Here is a 24899-nt window from a genome sequence, read left to right as displayed (position 1 = left end):
CTTTAGTAATGTTTCTTTTACAAATGTCAGTGCCCTTGTATTTGGGGCATAAATATTCAGAATTGAGACTTCATCTTGTTGGATTTTCCCTGTGATAAATACAGTGTCCTTCCCAATCTCTTTCAACTGATTTTAGTTTGAAGTCTATTTTATTAGATATTAGGATAGCTACATCAGCTTGCTTCTTAAATCCATTTGATTGGAAAGTCTTTTCCCAGCCTTTTATTCTGAGGTGGTGTCTGTCTTTGAAGTTGAGATGTGTTTCTTGTATGCAGCAAATGAATGGATCTTGTTTTAGTATCCATTCTGTTAGCCTGTGTCTTTTTATAGGTGAATTGAGACCATTGATATTGATAGATATTAATGACCCGTTATTATTAATTCCTGTTATTTTTTTGTTGGTAGTGTTGTATGTTTCCCTTCTTTGGTATTTGTTGGTATGGGACTACCTATTGCCTGTGTTTTCATGGGTGTATCTAACTTTCTTAGGTTGGATTTTTCCTTCAAATGCTTTCTGTAGGGCTAGATTTGTGGAGAGATATTGTTTAAATCTGGTTTTATCATGGAATATTTTGTTTATTCCGTCTATGTTGATTGAGAGTTTTGCTGGGTATAATAGTCTGGGTTGGCATCCATGGTCTCTTAGTATCTGCATAATGTCTGTCCAGGACCTTCTGGCTTTTAGAGTCTCCATTGAGAAGTCAGGTGTTATTCTTATAGGTCTGCTTATATATGTTACTTGGTCTTTTTCCTTTGCAGCTCTTAATATTTTTCCTTTATTCTGTATGTTTAGTGGTTTGATTATTATGTGCCGAGGGGATATTTATTTATTTATTTATTTATTTATTTTTTGGATCCAGTCTATTTGGTGTTCGGTAACCTTCTTGTATTTTTATAGGCATTTCCTTATTTAGGTTGGGAAAGTTTTCTTCTATGATTTTGTTGAATATATTTTCTGTGCCTTTGAGTTGGTATTCTTCTCCTTCTTCTATCCCTATTATTCGTAGGTTTGGTCTTTTCATGGTGTCCCAAATTTCCTGGACATTTTGGGTCATGACTTTGTTGGCTTTAGTGTTTTCTTTGACTGATGAATCTATTTCCTCTGCCATAGCTTCAACATCAGAGATCCTCTCTTCCATCTCTTGCATTCTGTTGGTTATACTTGCATCTATAGTTCCTGTTCATTTACTCAGATTTTCCACTTCCAGCATTACCTCAGTTTGTCTCTTCTTTTTTGACTCCATTTCAGTTTTGAAATCTTGAACTGTTTCCCTCATTTGTTTAATTGCTTTCTCTTGGCTTTCAAGGGACTTACTGATTTCTTCCCATTTTTTGTTTGACTTTTCCTCAATTTCTTTAAGGGAATTTTTCATTTCCTCTTTTAGGCTATCTAACATCTTCTTAAAGTCATTTTTATGGTAGATATCTTCTGTTTCTTCTGTGTTGGGATGTTCAGGTCTTGCTGATGTAGGTTCTGATGGAGCCATATTGGTTTTTATGCTGTTGACTGTATTTTTGCACTGGCATCTACCCATCTCTTTCTCCACTTGGTGCAAGCGGTATCTGTGTCTGAGAGATCTTCTCTTGGTCTGATTGATACTCTTGATCCAGTGGGAGCTCTTGGTCTAGTTGATGCTGATGGACTTTTTGTCTTAGGGAGCAGCTCTTAGTCCAAGAGCTCTTAGTCCAACTGGCACTAGTTCCCTCGGGTGCTAGAAGGCTCTGTCTCAGGGAACAGTTGCAGTCTTGGAACAAACTGAATTTATTCATTCTTTCCCACAGGATGTTTTCATTCCAGTGAAGACAGCAGAGAGCTTGCTGTCCTCCATAATGGCATCTGGTCTGTGGATGAAATGAGATGGCTTGTGCTTTCTAGTTTGTCCTAAAATTAGTTGTTTTAGGCAACTCTAAAAGATCTTTGCCAACTTCTCAGCTGATCTTGTTTCCTCAAACTGGAAGCCTCTGAGTCCTCACCCAAATGGATCTCAGCTGAATTGCTGCTCAAAAGCCTAAAAGCTTAAAAAGCTTAAAAGAGCAAGAGTTGGTTTTCATTCCTAGTTTTTTAACACAGCTCTTAAAACCTTGGGATCTCCATACCAATATACTTCTTTCATATGCTGAGGAGGCACTTGGTGGTTGGGGAAGCCTAGGTAGGTTCAGGATGCAGGCTGACAACTAGAAAAACCAAGCCACCTTTAATACAGTAGGGACTCTCAGGCCCTCTCTCCTCACCTCCAAGGAAGGAAGGAAGCTGAACTTCAGGTTCATTTACCTATGGTCTAGAATGCCAATATAATAATACAACACCCTTAAACAACAGGCTTCAGAGAGATCCAGAGGCACTGCAGTGCTGGGTGAGCCACACGCCAGGAGAGGTTATAGAGCATCACCTGCCCCATCTCCTGCACTAAGTATCTCTTCATTTTGCTCTCCCTGAAGTCCTTTCCTTCTTAATGAGCTAGTGATGATAAGAAAAATGCCTTCCTGCACCCTGCGAGCTGCTCTAGCAAACCAGCCACCAAGAAAGGTGTTCTAAGGGAAGCTCCATCTCAGCCCCTGGCACCCATATACCCAGAGTCTGGAATGTTCTGGTAGAAGCTCCAACTCAACTCCCCTACCACATCTCTCTTTCCCCAAACCCTGCCCTGTCTCAGAAAGCCAACCAAATACTGCTCCTCCCCCAGAGATGCTCAAGACCACTCCCACAGGGCATTTAAATTGTACCCCAGAAAACAGACATGTGGTTTTTCGGTCTCCCTTCCCCATCTCCTTTCTGGGGGCTGGAAAATCACCCACGAGCGTTTTACCCATTAAACTTGGGCTTTTTCTTAATTTGGTTTGATTTGGTCTGATTTGGATTGCTGCATTGGCAGAGAGGCTCATGAGGTGCAGAATCTTTCCAAAAAGGGGGGGGGGTTTGAAGGAACCCCTGACTTTGCAGCTAAGTAAGACAGAGGTAGTGATAACTGAAGGTGGGGTAAGTGACTACAAGATAGATGAGGAGGAAGCATGAGCTGCTCTGTCATTCCTAAAAACAGGACACGACAGTGGAAGTGGAGGAGAGAGAGCTATGAGGCTACAGTCTCTCATTCAGGAAGTGGGGAGTTTAGGAGGCTGAAGTGCAAGCCACAGAATAAGTAAGCAGACAGAGAAGCCTGCAGAGCAGATGGGAGCTACACTGCAAAGGTTTGGCTGTGTGTGACCCCAAGAAGTACTAGAGAACGGAACCAGTAAGTCATCAATCACAGACAGAAGTGGGACAGAGCAGTGACAGTAGGCCAGGAAGGTGGACTCGAGACAATCCAGAGGGGGAACACGGATTGGGCAATGACTTGAGGGTAAAACGGACAGAATTGAGAAACTCAAGGAAGATGTGAGGGTTTCCGGGAAAGGGTTCCACATGTGGAGCAGGTGGCTCATTAAACTCTGAATAGAGACAGGGGCCTCAGGAGGAAGGAGAAGCAGTAAGGAAGCTATTCATTCTGCCTGGGTGATGTCTAGTGGACCCTTGAAAACACACATCTGTGAGAAATCAGAGGCAATGGAACTCTAGGCACAGCAGGGCAAGGACCCGTTCATTTTTAGCTGATTTCATATAAATGCAAATAGGCATACTTTATTTGAATCCAACTGTTTTAAGAAAATATTCAAAGAAAACTGATAAAAGAAGCTACTATAAGTAATCATCATGTAAATCCAGGATATAAATATCTAACAGGTGAAGCTCCTTCATAGCTTCTTGCCTTTTGCAACTGTAAACAGCCTAAAGAATGCAACTCTAAAGCAAAAAACAAAAAGAAAATTTCCTTCATTACTTCAAAAAGTTCACCAAAATACAGGATTAAAAACAAGGTACTAATGAAATATCTGTTAATGTGGCCTACTTTAATACAATATAAACCAAGGTATATACCCTTTATTTTGGTATTAGCATAATAAAAACATGATTTGAAGCTTTGAACATTAAAAGATCTGTTGGTTATTTGGAAATTTTACATACTTTGCTAATCAAGCTAAGCTGCAAGAAGACCAATATATTTCTGAAGAAGGGGCTGTCATCTCAGTAGCTGGGAAGGCTGGTGATTCAAATAAAATATGGAGCCGAAGCAGAAGCGCTGAGGTTCTGAATGAAACTGGGCCAGGTTTAAGAAGCAGTCTGGCAGACAGCTCTGAAATGGAAATTCGGACTTTGGCTCTATTTAGTTTCTTCCCACTGCAACAATAACACATTCTTCCCTCCTTACAAGCACCACCAGCCAGACTGTTTTACAACTAACCAAGCTGCAGAACAGCCACCCCCACCACCAAAGCAGCACTCACTGACAGTCTACACCATGGAAGACATCAGGGGGTCAAAGGGATCTCCTCTGAACACCTTCCTAACCAGAAACCCTAGGTGGCCTGCCCATGTGGCTGTCAGCAAGTCATCTCCAGAGCACTTCATTCTTGTCGATTCCTCCAGTGCTTCCAAAGACTGCAGCCTTTTCAGGAGAGTTCCCTGGCCAACAGCCAGACCAGCAAAGACAACAGCTCAGCCTTTCAGTGGGCAGGAGTTCCAAAGGACTCAACTAAAGAATCTGTTTTGAAGAAAGCCTGGTGTGTGTGTACCCTGTCGCTTGACATTTCCGAGAAGCACGGGAGCTAGATAGTCTTCAGTCTTCCTAGGTTGCATTCTTACAGATGGCACTACACTTCTGAGGAGGAAACCAATTCAACGGTAAAACAGTAGTTCCTTGGATGTACAGTGCCTGCAAGCTTTAGCTCCCTTTGGCCCAGTAGAATAGGTAGAATAGCACTCTGAGTGTGATGTAGCAATGGCCTATAGTCCATTTTGAACAATAGACTTCTTAATGATATCATGAACTTTGCAGGTAAATGGATGGAACTGAAAATTATTATACCAAGTGAGGTAACCCAAATCCAGAAAACCAAACACCATATGTCCTCTCTAATTTGTGGACCTTAGCTCCAAATCTCTAGATTTGAATATATAAACTGATATATCCAAAGAAGTCAGGAAAAGAGAAAGGGACTTTGGTAGGGGCTGAGGAAAATGGTGAGGAGAGAGCTCTACAAAGGGGAAGGCAGTCCCTATGAACATGAATGAGGTAATAAGAAAATAGAGGGCTTTAGTTTGGGAGGAAGGGGAAAAGATGATACAAGGAAAAGGAGATAAATAGCACTAAGGATGTTTGAAAGAGTCACAGGGCTACATATTGTTTTATAAGATTAATTTTTTAAATGTGTGTGTGTGTGTGTGTGTGTGTGTGTGTGTGTGTGTGTGTTTTAATGGAGCTATGCCACATGGAGTAACATACTCATGCACTTTGAACAAAAACCCGTGCCAGATCTGAAAAACCTCTCCACCTTTCCAGTTGTTGGTTGAAGAAATACATGCAACATGGGTTATAGCCACTACCCTTGGTTGCCTCCCGGAACTTGTAGTTAAGACCCTGTGCTGAAGACACCACACGCACTGGACACAGAACTTGAAGGAATCAAGCTGGAAGTGATTAGGAAGTCATCTTAAAAGGGATGAGTTCTCAGAGGTTTTGAAGGTCTATGCAAGCTGCCAAGGGAAAGGAGCAATGAGAGGTCCTGGGGGTGTAACAGTGGCACTTGTATACTGGACCTCAGGCCTGCGCAAGCAGGGAATTCATGTCCGGTATCATAAACCTAGCCAGCTACCCATGGCTGGAGAGGCCATAGGTATGAGAAGAAAACCTACTGCTGCCACTTGCCGAAACCAATATAATTTCGTACTGTGTTCTAAATACCTGTATCCACAGAGGAGCAGAGCTCTCACCCCTCATCCAAACAGCTTTTTTCTATAATTAATAAAGACTTAAATAAATCTATAATTGGTCAAAATGCAGACAGTAAGTGTCTTTGGATACTCAACCCCAACTAATACATCACCAATGCAACTCCTACACCCAAGGCTCAGGGAAAATTGAGAAAGAAGATCCAAAGGCCTAGGGAGCCTGTTGCTAAGCAGTCTTCTATGGTGATATTTTATTTGTACTGAAATGTGATTTTATTTGTATGTTAATAAATAAAGTTGCCTGGGGGTCAGAGCTAATAGCAAGCCATAGCAGAAGCTGGGCAGTGGTGATGGTGGTGATGGTGGTGATGGTGGTGGTGGTGGTGGTGGTGGTGGTGGTGGTGGTGGTGGTGGTGCACACCTTTAATCCCAGCACTTGGGAGGCAGAGCTAGGCAGATCTCTGTGTGTTCAAGGATACAGCCAGCATGAAGACACATGCCTTTAATCTCAATACCAACCATAGAAGACTTGGAGGTCTGTATAGATGGGCAGTGGTGAGGAGGTCATGTATTTGGGTTTACAGCCAATGAGAAGGCAGGAAGTCTATATAGAGACAGACACACAGGATGTAGAGGCTGTTGGCTGAAGAGGACAGCAGCAGCCGTGAAGGGTAAGGTTTTTAGCTCTTAGCTCTGACCTCTTGGGCTTTCATCTCTGCATTGGCTCTGTGTTTCTTGTGTAACAAGACGGCTGCATCTACAGCCTTCCCTAGGGATGATGGGGAAGACATGCCCATAAAACCCTTAATATGGCTTCTTGAACAAGACCAGAATACTAACACCAGCTGACATGCCCATCCGGACAGGAATTTGCCACGTGGCCCCATCCCTATATGAGCTAAAGATGGTCAATGGCTGCTGAGGGTGGGGGGGATTGGTTTCCTCCAATGATGCACACCCACATAAGTGATGCCCAATCCAAAGTGACTAATCCTGGACACAATGCTAAATGAAGATGTGAATACTTTTGTGATACACACACACACCAACAATTAGAGACCATAAATGGGGGGGGGCAATACAAAAGGAGTTGGGGGGGAGAGCAGGAGTATATACATATTATATATAACATATACAGAGTTAAAAAAAAAAAAAAAAGAAAGTCACCTGGTAATGAAGCTGGCACAGCAGATGACAGCCCTTGGAAAGACTGCACAGTAAGGCTAGCCATCTACAGAAGGGATTAAAACACACAACACAGACCTCAAATTTGCTTTTCAGAATATCCTCTAGTGTCTCTCACAGGGCAGCAGGCTTTGGTGGATGTCGGGGAACAAACCCTTCAGGGTTTCACGCTTCCCATGTCGTCTCCATGTCATTCAGTCCTCATGCCTGCTTCACGAGACAGCTACTGGACCCATTTTAAAGATAAGAAAACCAAGACTAATAGAGCACAAGTAAAAATTCTAAGCATCTGAGCTTGAGTTTGAATCCAGAGACAAGACGCCTTCTGCATCCACAGCCTGTGGTCACACCAGTAATCTGCTGCCTCCGCCCTCCTGTGAAGGCTCATCTCACCTACCTGACAGTCCTGGCCTGCCCACAACACACACATCCAGGAAGAAGAACAGCTGGGACTAAAAAGAATTGTTACCTCCCAAGGACAGCTGTTGACTAAGGGTGTTACACAATCAAAGACAGCAGAGCCCTTTCCAGGAGACCTAAGCATGGACGTGTACGAAGACAACACCATGCTCCCTAGGCTCAGCCTCCAGGAGTGGATTGCAGCCAACAATGAGAGACAGTCCTGGACCAGAAAGCATGAGTGCTGGCCCACAGTATCCTGTGGAGTTACCTAGGAACCATTCCTTTCTCTTCCTTGTCCTCTGCAGCCCTTCCCTTTGCCCAGTGAACCCCTACTCACAGCTCAGATTACATTCCGTATGCTACAGGAAGCCTTCTCCAGCTCAGCTGGTTGGTTATGCTCCTTGTCTTGGGACTTTATTAGACAATCTTCTACTATTCTTCACTCTTCCTACTGTTACCACAGCTAAACATTTTAAAATCTCTATTTACTTCTGTATGACTCAAGTCAAAGAGGGGGAAGTGTTGTTTTGCTGTGTTCACTGTTATATACACAAGACCTGCAGTTAGGTTCTTGAACTTTGGAGACAGTCAGTGTTTAACGAGTATATAAATGGAGAATAAATATAATTTATTGTTTTCAATTGGACACTATTATAAAGATGAAATCTACTTTTTCTTGCTTTATTGTTATTTTACTAAGAATATGCTAAGCAAAAGTAGAAAGTTCTCTTTCTCCTTTTTTTCTCACTAGTAAATCAAGTCAGCACATATTTATTGGCTGTGGCAAGTTGGGCTTTCAGAATTACCTAGATGTAGTTATGGCCACCGCTAAAGACGCAAACTAGATGTAGTTCTGCCCACCACCAAAGACACAAGACTCCCAGTAGGAGCTTTTACGGTCATGTCAAAATGAGCCACAGTGAAACCCAGTGCAGTCTAAGTTTCTTCAGTGCCAGCTGTACTTTCTGAATAACCTGCCCAACCAGCCATTCCTCAGCAGTCTAGGAAGGGTGCCAGCAGGGCTGAGCCGCCCAGCCCTGGAAGAACAGCAAGGGGAGCTCTGGCAATCATCAGCCCTGACTTGTGTCCTTGGAATGGCATCCTTTAAAGGACTTTTCCTTCTTACACATCCATCTGCCTAAAGCAAACCCAGTCACTCTTGGACTTCTTCACATCACTGAGCTGTCTGTCAATCTAAGCTATCTGTCACTTTCATCTGGTGACAGTGGCTCATCAGACAGGATCATAGTCAGTCAGGATGAAAACATAGAACACACCAGACAGGTTCCACATACTCAAGGTGCTATTATATAACAAAGTATCTTCTCTAAACAGAAAACATTTCAACGCCTATGTGTTCCTCAATACTCTAACAGCACCATCGAAGCACTCTGTACTCCATCAAAATGAATTTATATTCTGCTATGGATAAGTGGTGTGTGTGTGTGTGTGTGTGTGTGTGTGTGTGTGTGTGTGTGTGTGTGTGTGTTTTAAATATCCCTGGGTATATATGATTATGTTGGTTCCAATGATAAGTATCAATTTAACACACCAGACTGAGGGCAGCAAACATGGCAAGAATTGCCACCACCAACCCACAACAGCCATCATTAAAGTATTGAGGGACTCTGCCCAGGTAGACAACCTACACTCCAGGCAGCCATTATCAGTCAATCCAAATCAAAGATAAATATCACATCCACCACCAGACTCAAGTTGGGAAAGAAATGTATCGGTTCTATAAAAATATGGGGCTGCCACATCTCAATCAGAATATCATATATTCTGATCTGGAAAAGAGGTTTTCCTGATCCAAAGAGGTTTTCCCTCACTAGAGACAGATAGACACACACACACACACACACACACACACACACACACACACACACACACACTCACTTTTCTCATTTTTCCCCTACCTGGTGCTTGAATGTGTGTGTGTGTGTGTGTGTGTGTGTGTGTGTGTGTGTGTGTGTGTGTGTTTCTGTCTATCTTCTTACAATCTATTTCAGCTTTTTCTTTTGAATCTAGACTGATAATAAAACAATAAAGCTGAAACTTAAAGTGGTTTAGAATAAGAAAAAGTTCTCAAAAAAACTTGTTCCAGTAGCTTGCATTCTCATTTTATTTTATTTATTTAATGTGTGTATAGGTAAGCATGTGTTGCATTCGTATAGTGTATTTGTGTGAATGTACCCACAAAGGTCTACACTGAGTAGCTTTATCATCCTCCACTGTATTTTTGAGACAGCATCTCTTGTTGAACCTGGAGCTCACCCAGTGGATAGACTGGCTAGCCTGCAAGTCCTAGGAACCTTCAGTCTCCAGCTCTCAGCTCTGGGATTATGGGTGCATATTTCCAATACCACCACTCCCCGCTTTTTACATAAGTGGTAGGTATCTGAACTCAGGTCCTCATGTTTGAGGACTGAGTCATTTCCCAGCTCAGCCTCCCCATTTCAATAGCTACTGCTTGCTCCTTTAAAATTTCTAGGCTAATGTTTGCTAAAAATTCTTTTTTGTTTAAAGTTTATTTTAATTTATGCACACACAGGTATGAGGGTATGCCAAATGCATGCAGGTGCCCATGATTGGTAGAGAGAGTTGGATTCCCTGGAGCTGGAGTCACAGTGGTTGTGAGCTGCCTGATGTAGGTACTGGGAATCCAACCAGGGTCCCCTGGAAAAAATGGCAAGTGCTTTTAACTGCAACACCTTCTCTCTAGCCCCCAGGAATTCTGATAATTTAGTTAGAATTTTTAAGATGTGTCTGAATTGTGTGAACGCCTCACAGAGGTCTCTATTAGGTATCTTTATCATGCTCCACTGTAGCAAGAAAACAGAAAAGACTGAGGTAAAAGGAGGCAAACCAAGAGTATTTCCCAGGTGCAGATCAAAGGGCTTCTTACCATTACACCACACAGCTCAAAGCTTAGGTTCAAATTCAAGTCTATACAGACAAGTTCACTTTGCAATTCTCCTCCCCCCTGCAAAGTCCACAGAAAGGTGTGACTCAGGGCTGGAAAAGGAGGGGTGAAGACAATAAAACCCAGGTGTCCCGGGAGTCCATACATTCAGGGATGACTTATATTCTAAAAGGAATATATACACAGGACCATACAAATAGAACATTTAGAGTCCTTGAAATTTAATGCCATTAAGTTTTTACTTAAAGGTAAGAATTCAAAGTACTTGTCATCTGAAACTTCTTTAGAGAAAGTAGACACAAAAATGCTGGTTCCCATGGTAACTTTAGTACACATTTGCACCTAGTGTTCTGTGGTACTCAGTCCTCTCATTCACATTCTAATTTCTTCTGGAAAACAGGATCAAGTGTGAGGACACAAAGTACAAGGTAACACTCTTATTAAAACGTCCTTAGCAGAGAGTGTAGCCTTGGTGGCTCTGGGTTGTTAGGAAGTTGTTCTTTCTGATTTTGCTCATTAATATCTATTAATGAGCTCATTAATAACCATAATTAAAGCCTTGCTCCTACAGGTGTATATGACAATGAAGATTTAGACCAAGCACGCCTGGCTCAGGCAAGGTTGAGGACCTAAGAAGAACCGAATGCTCAGAGAACACACGAAATGACTTAAACCAGCACTTTATTCCTCCTTACCCCACTGCCACTTTCCAAGGAGAGCACTAACACCCAGCCATACAAAGCAATCACCCATCAGGTGTAGCCTAACCGCTATAGGAAAATATGAGGGTCCTGAGGCTGGGGTGGCATGGAGTGAAGCAGTGCTGCAAGGCTCTGTCTCTGTGGCCAGGCCAGCCTCCTAAACTGTCCTTATCTCCCTACACGGCATCTGCGGTGAAGAGTGAGGCTCTTCCCAAAGACTTCCCAACTCCTTCCTAGCAAAATTCCTCAAACACCCCAAACCTAGAAAAGGTTTATGACTTCAGAAGGGCTGTCTCCTTTTAGTGGGTGATGGCTACATAAACTAATGTGACCTTTTTGCCTTGGCTGCCTAGGAGGACACTGCTGTGTTTAATCCTCACTCAAGGCAACTCCCTGGGGAGAGGTGGCTTGGCATGCTGGCTGTCTAGATCCCTGCTGTGTTTTCCACTTCCCACTTTAAGAGACTTATTGTATACATGTCACGGACTGTAAGTTGCCTGAAGCTTTTCATGGGTACAATTGGGGTATAAATTAAAGGCAAAGTAGGCAAATGCAGATTGTTGTTTGCTGCCTGGAAACACTGCTAACAGACTGGAACAAAGAAATAAAACAACAACAACAAAAGAGGCCCCTCATGCCAATGGCTTCTTTGCTATCATGCGTTGGTCATGCTAGGATAAAAATCAGCATTGGAAAGAACACACTCTCTCTGAGCACTACATCCAGATCCTTGGGAGGGCGTGTATACAGTATTTTAAATCACAATTTAATCAACAGGTACAAAGTAACATGTAAACTCAGCTCCCAGTCTAGTTCATTGACGTTTTCATGTTTTACACCCAAAAACTATCTTCCTAAAGAGCCAAGACTTTAAACATTGGTGCTCCGGCTCCTAAACTATAAACTTGAAGGAAAAATAATACACTGTCCACAAAAGGGAAACAGAATTCCCAGTCTTCCCTGCATTTCAGACCTGCTCCCGTTTAAGGGACAGTCAGCTCCTGTTTGCCCATTCCATACAGCCAGTCCTCTCCTTCAATGTTCATCAAAGACATTAACAGTGCTCCTTTTTAGACATCTTCTATGGTAGGCTAGCAAAGCACCACAAAAATGGGATTTGTGGTGAAAGCAAGTTCTTGCCCCAATTTAGGAAAAACAATAAATTTCCACTTCTTATTGAAGCACAACAAGCAACTGAGTGCAGACATCGGAGTCAACAGCCTCTAGGCCCGGCACAGCCATCAACTCTCAGAAGTCAACTGGCAATCCAGACAGGAAAGAAACAAATCAGGAAGAGAAGACACAGCAACCCAGCAGAGCCTGCCGGAAAGGAGGGGGAAAGAGACAGTGACTACTGAACATACAAACCACCAGCTTAAAACCCATTCTGCTCTCTCCTCCCAGCCATCACACTTTCCTTCCCTTTGGGTGTTGATGCCCAGAAACCTCTTACTGTGGGAGTATACTGAACAGGATTCCTACAAGTGAAGAGGCTTCTAGGGAAAGGCCAATGCCACAGTTGACCCATTGCTTACAATACAGTAAGGCTAAATACTTACCCTGTCCTGAGTGCAGGCCCTTAAAGCCAAACCACATGGCTCAGATCCCAGCCCCTTTTATGACTGGTGAAACCCTAGCAACTTATTCAGTGTCTCGCTGTCCCTATTTCCCCATTTATAAGATGGAATGATCATGGTTTGACCTCATGTGGTTCTCAGGATTAAACACTATCAGGGAAGTATAATAAACTACCCCCTCTCAGACGAACCCACATGTCTTACAGATGATGCCTGCAAATTCTCTTCCTTTCCCGGCCCACTTAGTTCAAGGATGGCAAGGCTGGTCACTCTATTTCTAGAAATTAAATTGGGGCAGAAAGAAATGCTAGACTCCTGCCATCTGCTAGATCCATGCTTAATTGCAGCTTTACACTTCCTCAGCAACTTTTAAAAACATAACAGGTACTTACCAATAATATAACTAGAAAAGAACCTAGCACAGACTTTTTCAGGTCCTATTACGTAGGCTCTCTACTGTAAGTTATAGATGGGGAAACAAAGGACCATGGAAAACCAACTCTCCTCTGAACCGAGAAGGGATCACTTCCTAGAAATGATTATGGTTCCTGGTCTTGGACCCCGAAGCATTGTGAGGAATAAGTCATGTGACAATGGAGAGTTCTCTCTCTCTCTCTCTCTCTCTCTCTCTCTCTCTCTCTCTCTCTCTCTCTCTCTCTCTCTCTCTCTCTCTCATATTTGGCAAGGACAAAAAAAGCCTACATTTATTCTTAACTCTTCTCTTTATGGTTGGGTATGTAATGGCCCCTGACAACGTCCATGTCTGTGGAGTGTGTTATTTTCACAAAGTAAGAATAACTCTACAGAAACAATTGTGAATATTGAGATGGAAAAAATTATCTTGGGTAACCCAGTTTGTCCCATGGAGTCACCAAAGTCCTCATAAGAGGCAGGCAGGAAGGTCAGCACGGGGGAGGAGGTGTGAGGGAGGAGAGGATGCTACAGCTGGTTCAGAGAAAGAAGGGGGAGTCAGAAGCCGTGGGAGGCAACTGGCCCCTAGAAGATGGAAAAGAAAAGGACATGGGTTCTCCCCAGAGCTTCCTGAAGAAGCCACCTTTATGACCCTATGGCTTTAGCGACCATGAAACTGACTTACACATCTAACCTTCAGAACTATAAGGGAATAAATCTCAGTGTGGTTTTAGATCATTGAGCTTGTGATAACTGTTAAAGCAGCAATAGCAGATGAGTTTGACTCATCTAGAATCTTTCTTTTACCACCACCCTCCATTGCCTCACCAGCACCTAATACCTAATGTTCAGTATTGGTGTCCCTTGGTTCCTGAGGGCTTGCTTTCTCAGTCCCTTGGCTACTTTGGGCTTGCTTACTGTACCCCTTTGCTACTGTGGGCTTGGTTACTGTACCCCTCAGTCACTGTACCCTTTGGCTACTGTGCCCCTTGGTTACTGTACCCCTCAGTTACTGTACCCTTTGGCTACTTTAAAGACTGTGCCAGGTCCTGGAATTTTTCCTTCTTTTTAACTTTTTTGCCCACTGTGATTAAGTATCCACACTCCTACAGCCATATTACTCCTCCAGAACCAACAAAGACAAGGACTATGGACTGAGGCCTCCGAAACTAGGAGCCAAAATAATCCTTCTGCTCTAAAGGTATTTAATTATGTAAAGATGTGTTACACTTGTCCGTGTTGCATTTGTTTAATTATGTAAAGATGTGTTACATTTGTTTGTGCTGCGTTTGTTTAACTATGTAAAGATGTGTTGCTGTTTCACCTTGCCTGCCTAAGGCACCTGACTGGTCTAATAAAAAGCTGGTGGTCTAATCAACAGCTAGGCATAGGAGGGATAGGTGGGGCAGGTGGGCAGAAAGAATAAGTAGGAGGAGAAATCTAAGCTTGAGAGGGAGAAGAGAGAACAAGGGAGAAAGAGAGGGAGATGCCTGGGGCCAGCCAGGCAGGCAGCTGCCAGCCAGCCAGACACACAAAAGGGCATGCAGAGTGAAAGAAAGGTAAAAAGCCCCGGACAAGATGTAGATGAAGAAAAACCGGTAAATTTAAGTTATAAGAGCTAGTAGAACAAACATAAGACAGGGCTGAGCATTCATAACGAATAGTTAAGTCTCTGTGTCATGATTTGGGAGCTGGTTGGTGGCCCAAAAAGAAAAGTCTGTTAGAAAAGTCTGACACCTTCCCCTACTCATTCAGGGACTATTTACTGAACACTTTCTATACACCAGGCTCCACTGTATGCATTTAATAGTATAAGCAATTCCGAAATACTCCCCACCTGTGTAGGAGGGGAGCTCTTTCTCTCGTACTTCCTCAGAGCCCTGCTACAGGTACCCATGGCATGGTGGAGCCTAACGCCTTCTCTTCCATGTTCTGTGACAGACACTAAAGGAAGTATACCACACCAAGTGACCACCAAAGAGGATGGGATGCAGGAGGAAGGAGGAGGTGACGGAGCGGCATAAGCGAAGACAAGGACACACATGTGCCCCGGAATGTGATGGTGGATGTCAAGGTTTGCTAGCGGTCTCCAGCACAACTCTTAACCTTGCATGTCACATCTGTTGCATCAGCAGAAACATACAATTTTTGTAGGCGTTCCTAAAACGTATGGCTTTTGAAACATTTGAAAAGAAATTTAAAACTCTGTAACATGAAGAAATGCATGGACCTCCTCTGTCTTGAATAATGAAACACCTAACAGGTGCAGGGTATGCAAACCTGGTAAGTAACTAGAAGATAATTTATAATGGCAGCCTGGGCCTAGACTGTACTCAAGTGTTGTATTAAACAACTTCAGCTCCTTTCTAAAGTAACAGGGCCATCAAGGTTTCTGACGTTTTTACTATGATAACCCTCTTAGCAGCAGGGTGAAGGGCAGGATACTGCGCCAGGCAAGGCTGAGCCAAAGTGCAAAGGAGAAGCCAAGGAGACCAGTCACCAGCATCCATGTGGTGCACACTAAAAGGAAGAGGGAGCGCTTCAAAACATTAGTTTCCATGAGCTCAAGGAACTCCACTCTGAGGAATGGACCCAAGAGACATGAAAACCTGAAACACAAATACTTAACACACAAATGTTCACAGCTGTGAATCTACAGGAGCAGAAGGAGAAGCAGCCCAAAACCCAGGAACTCTCGAATGGCTAAGTAAAATATGACACATTTACCAGCTGTAAAAATGAAGTACTGGTTTGTGCGCATCATGGCTGACTTTGAAAAGATCATGTTAGTAGATGAAGCTAGTTACAGAATCACAACTGTGTGACTTCGATAACATGAAATTCCCCAACAGAAAAGAAGGCAGAAGCTGCCCAGAGCTCGGGAAGTTTGGGGCAAGTGGAGAATGCATGTTAATGAGCCCAGCACTCATTTCTGAGAAATGAAAAAAAAGATAAAAGTTATTGTGATGGTTGCGCAATCTGTGACTGCAACAGAAAAACTGTGAGTTATGTAACTGCAGTGGGATATTTGTATAGTACGTCAATTACTCTCTCAACAGAGCAAGCGCTTTAGTAAAGGGGCCAGGAAATGCAGAGGGACAAGAGCTGAAGTCAGCTAATTCGGTTCATGTACAGAGGTCTCCTTTCTGCTGCCCAGATGGCAAATGTAGTGTGTTGCATCTCCTTGCGACTCACTCAAAAGACAATCAATAAAAGAGAGTTGTTCTGCTTGAGGCAGGGTCAGGAGGCCCAAACCCAGTTGTTTGCCTTCTCTGACACCCAGGCTAGCAGACACGAAAGTGCCTTTAGGCTCATGGGATGCAATCTGAAGCCATTCCCCACAGCCACAATGCTGAGATATGTGGGAATGTCAAGCATGTCTGTAGGGAAATCAGCCAAAAGCCCTGTCACACCCGAGAACTGGAGACTGTATGTCCTTATGGAAGCCAGCCTCATTCCAGCAAGCACATCCCTTCAATCTAAGACACAGCCTTCAGCCCAACCACCTTCCTGACACCAGCGTCAGGAGAACCAGTGGCATTTACAGAAAGTTGGGGAAGTTTGTTTCTATACCTTCTCACAGGCTTTCTAAGAGCTTCAGTGGATGCAACATAGTCTAGAAGTGTTAAAATGTTCAGAAAATCTCTTTCATATCCCAGTCTTATGAAGTATTTGAGCATAACCACGGCCCTGGTAACCTTTAACTTTCTTCAACAATGGTGAGTTTTTGAATTGCAAATAGCTTACCTCCTCCATTACAGGTATGTCTATAGCATGGGTACTCTGACATATACAGTTCCTGTTTCCTGCCCTCATTTTATAAGTCATCAAAACTGAATGTTGCCTTTGTCTGAACACTTTCATACATAACCCTTTCGTTCTCTTACTGCTCCCAAAGCACACAGATTCTCTAACAGGCTCTCTGCGCTAAGCCCAATCCTCCACTCTGCTCTGACCCACTTTCCAAGTCCCACTGAAACCTTGCCTCCTAAGATCTTCTCTGCAGTCATCACCTTCTTTCCCCTTTGAAGAACAGGATGACCCAGGTTTCCAAATTAAATTCCTAACTACCTGGTTCTAATCACAACCCACCCAGTGAGGCCTGTGGACACAAACCTTATCTGGCTTCCTTCCTACTCAGCCCTCTTATCCACTTTATTTAGGTCAGTCTAAATGCCTGGACCTATCTCAATCATCATCGACTCTTATCTTCATAAGGATGCTAAGGAGGGCCATGATACAGGGAACGATACAGCCATGGTGGGTGTATCATTCACAAAGATACAAAGTGCTTGGTCCAGAGCAAGGTGATCATTTACCAACTTGTAAGCAATTCGCCATTCTCCAGTTTCACTGATGTTTCTACAACTCACACCTTAATATTAACAAACTGGAAAAGGCTTGTCTGGACTTTCGCACATTCGAGTGACACACACACACACACACACACACACACACACACACACACACACTTTGCATTTGGTCTCTTCTCCACCCAAACATAGTCTCAGTGCACTTCAGTTCCATTCTCACTCTCTGCCACTGGAGCAGAGCTGGCCCCAGTTAGCAGTAAGAACTGGAGAAAGAGCAAAGAAACCACCTACTTGTCCTTTACCTGGGAGGACTGCCCTAGAGTCCTTCAGGAGGGATGGAGGTAGATGTATCTGTGTGAAGGAAGGGGCAGGGAACATGACTGGGTGGTTAGATGGTAAGACTCAGTACCTGACAGCCTGTGTTAAGACTGTAGTGGCTCTCCCCTCTCTTAAACATAAGATTTTGAAAATATCTTGGTACTTGTGCTAACAAAGTCAGCATGAACTTGAACTAACCATTCTCCACATTTAGTTATACCTGATAACTAAACCTCATACAGTGTTTTATTTTCCATGTGGGTTTTTACATATCTTACTGTTAAACAGTACCATTTCCAAGTGCGCTCCTTAGAGTTCATTAGAACCAGGCAAAAGAAACACTTGCTGGTTGCTGGTTTCTTTCTCAAATAAAGCAGGATAAGATAAAACAAATGAACGCTTGTGAATATTATTCTGCGGGATTCGAGAAGAAGACTAAAAGCCTGGTTCAACTACAGAGAGTAGTCTCCTCATCTGGGCCACACAGAAGCAATGAAAAGCAGTTGTCTCAACTAGGACCTCAGATCCTGTAAAATGTAATTTCATAAAGGTTGCTTTCTTTTACAAACCTCCAGGTTTATGTAAATTAATTCCTTGAAGAACTATTTTTTTTTTTTTGGTTTTTTTTCAAGACAGGGTTTCTCTGCGTAGCTTTGCGCCTTTCCTGGGACTCACTTGGTAGCCCAGGCTGGCCTCGAACTCACAGAGATCCGCCTGGCTCTGCCTCCCGAGTGCTGGGATTAAAGGCGTGCGCCACCACCGCCCGGCTCCTTGAAGAACTTTTTATTAAAGCTAATTTAAAGATTTACAGGAAAAAATAAAAGACATAAAAGAGGGAAGTCAATGAAACTATTAAGTCTTTTTTTAATTGATTAATTCTTATTTTATGTGTATGGGTATTTTACCTGCATGTATGTATGTGCACCATGTACATGCAATGCCTGCAAGAGACCAGAAGAGGGCATCAGATTACCCTGGAATTGGAGTTACAGAAGGTTGTGAGTCACCCTGTGGGTGCTGGGAATCAAACTCCTCCGGTCCTCTGGGAGAATAGCAAGTGCTTTTAACCACCAGGCCATCACTCTAGCCCATGAAACAATTATGTTTTAGTTTTTTTTTTTTTAAAGGAGAGGGGGCAAAATGCCTGCTTCTTTCCAGCAGCAGCTGCTGCCTGCCCTACACGGCATCCAGACTGCCAGTTCTGACCACAGAGCTATCCCCTCAGCACTGATTAAACGCACCTGGCTGCAGGTGCAGGGGCAGAGGTCTACCATGAAGCCATCAGTATGTACAGAAGCCTGAAAACAAGAAGAAGGGGATGCCTACCTGTGTCCCTTTCCTCCCAACTTTCAAAACCCAAACTTGCCCTCCACTGCATGACACAGAACTGTGAACTCAGCATTTTAAAAGAACAGAGGATAAAAGTATTATATGCAGGATGCCCCCATTGAGGACCTGGGGATTCACTATGAAAATGGTCTCCTGATCATCATCTTTTTTCAGTTGTTTACACACAGGTACTTTTTTTTAATCCTTGTATTTATTTATTTATTGAAGGGTTTTGCCTTCTACTTCAACCTGGAACTGAGGATCTTCCTGCTTCCGCCTCTTGAGTGCTGAGACGATGACACTCATGCACCTCCACACTCACTGTTTTATTCATGTGTTTTCTAACTCACTAAACTCCAGTATTTTGTAATTATTTTATGTTCCTAATAAGCCAACTCAATTATAATCAGAAAAAAAAGTGAGTGTGGATATACATACATACATACATACATAGATGCAGATGTGTATACCTGATACATAAAATCTTCCTGAGAAGTATTACTCAAAGTTTTCTATTGAATGTTTGCTGAGAGGGTAAATGAAATAAGGTAAGCAGTTTTATCACCACAAATCATATAGCTGTATTTTGTTAATGTCTCATATTATATAACATTAGAGATAAGCATGCTTGAAAGTATTTATACTTAATTTCTCTAAATTCCAATGGCAGAATTCACCCTAATACTTTAAGACATATCTCCACTCCCAGCTCTGGCTGGCAAGGACCTTTAAGAATGTGGCTCTGAACACTGGCACAGGCTTTGCCCACTTATCTGGTTACCTTAAACCAGCACAGTACGCAACAGACTAGTAACTCCTGGCAGAAGGACTCAAGGTGTATGCAGGAGGACTTATTTATCTCCCACCATTAAAAATGAAGAATGCACCTACACATCCAGGTTTTCCAATTTTCCTGAATTGCTGGGATATACGAGAATACTGAGGTCACCAAGGCAAGGATGGTCAAGGCTGAATTCACAACCTACTGTATGGTGATCCCTTGCCACACAGCACGATCCCACGCCCATCTTAACTTCCTCAGCCACGAGACCAGCTAGCTGGCTCTATCTCCCTATAGAAAGTAAGCTTGACTCAGATGTGGGTCTGAATGCTGGGCTTAGTACTTGGGTACCGTTACTTCAATCCTTGCTTCTCATCTACTAAAGAAGCTATCTCCTCTACAGGTGAGGGTAAGATTTGAAAACATAAAGTGAAAAGAACTAAGCACAGTATGCCACTCACTGACCTACAGAAATGGCAGCTGACATATTATCATCAAATGACTAGGCATGTCAGGCATGCAAGTGAAGGGCTTCCATTGAAGCTGAAATGATTATGGAAATCTGTTTCAAGTCCTCCAATTTAGAAGCAAGTTCAGTCATTAGGGACTCACTAGACTTTTACTTCTGCCTGGCAGGAACCTGTAAGCACCAGTTCTGTGTTGGAAAAGAAACAGACCCTTATTTGCAACTTCTGGTTTCTGTTTAGTTACAAAGAAAAGTAACACCTTGTTAATTGGAAAGAATGACATCTATGTCAAAATCTGTCCCACACCTGAAGGGTTTCTCACATTAACATAAATGAAAGCAACGACTCCTGAGCTTTCACTAATGTTTAAAGTGTTATTTTTACCGTGAACAAGAATTAATTACTACAATTACCATCACATTTTGACAGATGTATACTTGTAAGATATTTGTCTTTCATTAGAAAGGCTTTGAAGTTTGCAATTTTCAGTAATTGATTGCACTGTATGTAGTCTAATTAATTGGGAACATTTACAGTTCAATTACAAATGGGAGTAAATGAAAGAAAAAGTGTGCCCGGCCATTTCTTCATAATCTTAATGTGGCCTTGATGAACTATTATCAGTAGAAAAATCTTGTCTATGTATATTCATAGTCTGAGCCAGAATAAACTGTATCAGAAGCTAAGTCCAATTATTTATATCATTCTGGCAAAACTCCAAGGCAGCAACATAATCAATCTTCAAGGGAGTGTGGCAAAGAGTCCACAAAACCTTGATGATAAATTTTCTTAAAATATGAAAAGATATTAATGGTACCTGGCTGAACGCACTATATTCTGATATGTAAACTATGCTGTAATAACAATTTCTCAAATGGCTGTTTTGGCTTCAGAATACATGTAAACACTGGTATGGACAAAAGCCTTGTTTAGTTGACTGATTTCCATGTACTAAGTAGTTATCACAAAACCTGAAAAGGTCGGTCCACTTTCATCTTCCTTAACTCAATGTACATGAATTCTGAGACACACTAAGCCAGGCATCATGTCCTCACAGCAGAAATTGGGAATTAGGCAGACCCATGGCATATTTAGCCACCAAGTTAAGCTGTGAGGACACCACTGGCAAACATTCTAATTGCCAGTCTTTAAAATGTTTAAAACAAGCATGTAAGAATTAATTAGAGATTTTAACAGTCCTGAAATACTTCACCACTAGGGTACTGTTTTCCTTCTCATTACATCTAAACTAGTTATTTCTATTTTGCCCTAGGATATAATGAAAGACTAAAAAGAAATAAAGGCAAGTAGTTGGACATTTCTGGTTTTACCATTATTGTTGGTTCTTAATATCCACAGTACTGATAGTCTACAAAGTTGCTGAGAATAATGAATGAGTGAATACTGAACTAACTAAGCTGCAAGTAGAATCCTGCGTCAAGCTTCTAGAAGCTTCTAATCACAGGGTTATCAAATAATCAACATATAACTTTGTTTAATGTGTTTTAACCCACCTTATTTTACATATATATATATATAGAGAGAGAGAGAGAGAAATATCTGATTCTTTAATATAAACTAACACCAATACGACTGTACCTATAGTTAAAATTACATAAATATGATTTTTCTGACACTGAACTCATGCCAATAGCATTAAAAATGCAACTTAAAGCATGGGAAAATTTATTAAATGTGCACATTTTCCCCAAGGTGTAACACAGTCTTGTTGCTGTGTGGAATACTACACACTTGACAGCACTCCGGCCTGCTATTCTGAGACTATTTTAAGGAACAGAAATCACAACTGAAACATAAAGTTACAATGAACACCTCACCAGCTCGTCAGATGGACCGTAGTTAAGGATATGATAGCAGGTGGTTGGCTTTGACTGTAAGCATGATTGGTAATTCGTAGGGTACTTCCTAAGGTGTGTCTGTGAAAGTGGTTTTAGGGAAGATTAACTAGGAGAGGAGACCTATGTTGAACATGAATAACACTATACTCCATGAGCTGGGGTCTTCATCTGAATTAAAAAACAAAAAGGAGAAAGACAGCCAAGGGCCAGAATTCACCTCTTTCTACTGCGTGGTCCACTGAGATGTGAGAAGCCTCAGCCATGGACTCCTGCAGCCATGGACGTTACCAGGCCTTCCCAGCCACGATGGCCTGTGCCTTCAAACCAGCTACAATAAGCCTGTCCCCTTAGGTTGCCTTTCGTCAACAATGGGAAATTGTTAATATAGGCAGGGTGCTGTCTTGTTCAACTTCAAAAGGCTGGGAATGTGTGCATGGAAAAAGTTAACCACAAAGCAAGGTCAACATAAAATGAACTCAGGTGTGCCATGTGATTTATTATGAGAGCTAAACTAAGCATGGTGAGTGTCGCCTTTGTCCAACTAGTGATGTGCTACCCCTACGGTTGGCTGACTGTGCTATTTACATTTCCAATTTCAAATACGTTAACCGGGTATTTTAAAAGTAAAGTGAAAGCTTGACTTACAGAAATTTTAACAAAACTAAGCATTCCCTGAGGACATGATGTAAAAGGAGATTTTAGTGAGACTGCATAAGCCAGATGCCTTTTTCTTAAACTGTATTAACTGCCTGATACCAAACCCTCAAAATGTATAAACCCTTCAGAGGCAGGGAAATAGTTGAAAAACTATGCATTCAAATGAGACATATGTTTAGTATTTTGAACTGTAGCATTACTCAGCTTTGGGTTTTCTTTAAACACACACACACACACACACACACACACACACACACACACACACACACACACACACACGGTTTTTTGAGACAGTTTTTTTGTGTGGCCTTGGCTGTCCTGGAACTCACTCTGTAGACTAGGCTGGCCTCAAACTCAGAGATCCATCTGCCTCTGCCTCTTGAGTGCTGGGACTAAAGACATGCACCACCACGCCCATCTTAAATAATGTATCTTCATATTGTGGCTAAATAATTAATTTATTTGCAGCACAGAAATATTGGTTTATTAAGTAAGTTATGTTCCACACATCAGTTGTCCAATTTTAATGAAAGTATTTTTAAGTATAAATAATTAACAACCTGTGATGAGTACAGGATTTCTAGATAGCTGAAGGCCATTACATTATGAGGTCAATCTCATGAGTAACAAAGGTAGGAAGGGTAATTATGAAGTAAGGAAGGTCACTTCATGGTTTCCTGAACCAGGTGAAGCTCCCCCTTTGAGGGGCTCCCTGTCTCTCTGGCATCTTTTCCATGCATGCTTATTTCACCAAGTCACAGGAATGGGCATTCTGTCTACTATGTTTACTCTGTATTTCTAGGGCCTGGGCCTATAGGTGAAAAAACAGATAATTCTTAAGAAAAAAAATCTCATAGTCTAACTATGTTATGAAAGAAAAAGACACAATGCTTAAAAGAGTCCTATGCTTACAGAAATGACTATTAGCAATGTATAGCTTATTCATGACAAGTTCCTAAAGCGGGGCCCGTGAGACGGCTCAGTGGGTAAAGGCATGTGCCGCCAACCATGCAGGCCTGATGATCTAAGTTCAATCCCACTGAGCCCATGTAAAGCTGGAGGAGAGAACAGAGAACTGTTGTCTGTCTGCTAAAATTCAGATATACACCATGGCATCCTCTCTCTCTCTCTCTCTCTCTCTCTCTCTCTCTCTCTCTCTCTCTCTCTCTCTCTTACACACACACACACACACACACACACACACACACACACACACACACACACACACACACTAATAATAAATAATCTCTTTAAGTTCCTACAGAGAAAAGGATAGAAAGTGCCAGCATATTAGGAGGGTAGAAGAAGGGAGAAAAGGATACTTGGTGTTATTTTTCATTTAAAACTCTGGCTATCTGATAGAACTAAAAGCAAAGTCACTAGCACTGTGCTTACACTCTCTGCCTGTGCATCTCTGGAAGCTATAACAGAAGCTGCTTTATTAGGGACTTATTTCTCACTGCATCGTCCGCAACAGAATTTGAATTTTTCATGCATACAATTATCATTTTGAGTGGTCAAAGGCAGAGCCTCTAAACCACTGTTCCTGGAGTTGTAAAATGGAGAAACTTCCTCCAGATGGGCAAATGCTGAGCCAGCCCCTGAGGAGGAGCACACGGCTACAAAGGGAAATGCAGGCACCACAACTAGGTCAAAAGCAGTTCTGGCTGGTGTATGCGTTCATGAATTCAGACTTTGCCTACAAGTCAATGCCAGGTCTTTAAAAAAAAAAAAAAATTAACTAAAATTATCAAAATATTGCATTGTATTTTCCTGGAAGAAGGTGCAAAGCCCTCTGACTTGCCTATAAACTCCCTTTTTCCACCTGCTTTTTAGAACTTTGATGTTCACTCTCAGAAAATAATTTTCAGAGTTATCTCCTATTAGGACAGTGGTTCTCAACTTGTGGGTTACGACCCCTTTGGGGGTCCAACAATGCTTTCACAGGGGTCACGTATCAGATATCCTGCATATCAGATATTTATATTACAATTCATAATAGTACCAAATTACATTTATGAAGTAATAATGAAACAATTTTGTGGTTGGGATGGGGGTGGTCACCACAACATGAGAAACTGTGTTAAAGGGTCACAGCATTAGGAAGGTTGAGAACCATTGTATTAAGAGATTACTTACTGCCTCAAGCTCATTTGTCCCAAATTTTAAAAATGGTATAGTGATACATATAGCTATATTTTTTCAAGAG

At 42.2% G+C, this 24899-nt stretch overlaps 1 protein-coding gene across 1 annotated transcript in view; it reads right to left on the bottom strand.

Moving 5' to 3' along the window:
- Arhgef26 (Rho guanine nucleotide exchange factor 26) overlaps nt 1–24899 on the bottom strand; it is a 121302-nt gene that overhangs the window by 51557 nt on the left and 44846 nt on the right. The window lies entirely within an intron of this gene.

The sequence above is a fragment of the Peromyscus maniculatus genome, chromosome 6 (genome assembly GCF_049852395.1).
Source record: "Peromyscus maniculatus bairdii isolate BWxNUB_F1_BW_parent chromosome 6, HU_Pman_BW_mat_3.1, whole genome shotgun sequence".
NCBI classification, from domain to species: domain Eukaryota; kingdom Metazoa; phylum Chordata; class Mammalia; order Rodentia; family Cricetidae; genus Peromyscus; species Peromyscus maniculatus.
The sequence above is the reverse complement of the archived record's forward strand: the minus strand, read 5'-3'. Positions and strand labels throughout refer to the sequence as shown.